Genomic DNA, 1,112 nt, shown 5'->3' with positions numbered 1-1,112 from the left:
TTTCTTTTTTTTTTTTTTTTTTTTTGAATTTAAATCGATATTTATCGGAAATACCACTTCTTTTTCAAGGATTCGAGTTATAAAAATGCGCTTTCGAATGAATTCCGGAACATCTCATTCGATCTCGAACGTCGAAGTAAACAAATTAATTAATTAAAAAAAAAAAAAAACACGAACAAACAAATATTTCTCTTTTCACCGAAATATGTAAAAACATAAATTAAGAGATAGAATTTCGTTATCTTTCGGATAACGAACGAAAAATACGTACATGAGTGATTCACGTCGATCGATCACAGATGGATTATGCGAATCGATGATAAATCGTATCCATCGTCTCATATCTCAACCGTGCACCTCCTATTTCACGTTGAAAAATATCGCGATATCCGCCTCGCGCTCATCGAGCCTTCCTTCCAATGCCATAATCAACAACGTGATTTTTTTTTTTGTTTTTCTCTCCCTTTCTCCTGACATGTGATCGCTCGTACGAATGTTCTCCACAATGAAATATGTATACGTGACGTGGAAAGAAATAGGATGGAGGCGAAAATAAAAAAATAAAAAAATAAAAAAACCAGATATCTCACTCGCCGGTGTAAACATTATTGATGAGATCTCTGCGCGAGAAATTTGGCGTTATCTCTACGATGGGAGAGGAAAAATCGAGCTCCTATATTCTCCGTCGGGGAATTCTTTTTGAATATACGAGCTGAGAGATACAGTTTTGTCGCAAATAAAATACGATTCGAGTTGATGGTGAAGAGAAAGAACTGAAGGTGAGGCAAAAATGATTGGAAAAAGTAAGGCGAAGAAGATTCGTGAGAGAACGGAAGTCGAGGAAAAAAGAGAATTGAAAAAGAGATCGAGAAAGTTGGTTTAATAGTTTGGCGCATCGATAACGATACGATGAATCGTTAAACTTCATCATAAATGCATCGTTAATCAGGAAAAGTTCAGTGTAGCGAGTCGAGATAGATCGAAAATTTTCACCTTCAATCTTTTATTCGGATCGCGTAGCTGATGTGTATTTTTAATAACGAAATACCAAGAACCGTTTGAAAAAAATCGAATCTCGGATATAAATGAGAAATAATCACGCATGAGCGTGA

The 1,112-nt window shown here is 35.5% G+C and overlaps 1 protein-coding gene across 6 annotated transcripts in view; it reads right to left on the bottom strand.

Moving 5' to 3' along the window:
* The window catches only part of LOC102679428 (synapse-associated protein 1), a 63,191-nt gene that overhangs the window by 56,181 nt on the left and 5,898 nt on the right, over window positions 1-1,112 (bottom strand). The gene's annotated exons all lie outside the window — the stretch shown is intronic.

Source organism: Apis dorsata, unplaced genomic scaffold (genome assembly GCF_000469605.1).
Source record: "Apis dorsata unplaced genomic scaffold, Apis dorsata 1.3 scaffold_779, whole genome shotgun sequence".
Lineage (NCBI taxonomy): Eukaryota > Metazoa > Arthropoda > Insecta > Hymenoptera > Apidae > Apis > Apis dorsata.
The sequence above is the reverse complement of the archived record's forward strand: the minus strand, read 5'-3'. Positions and strand labels throughout refer to the sequence as shown.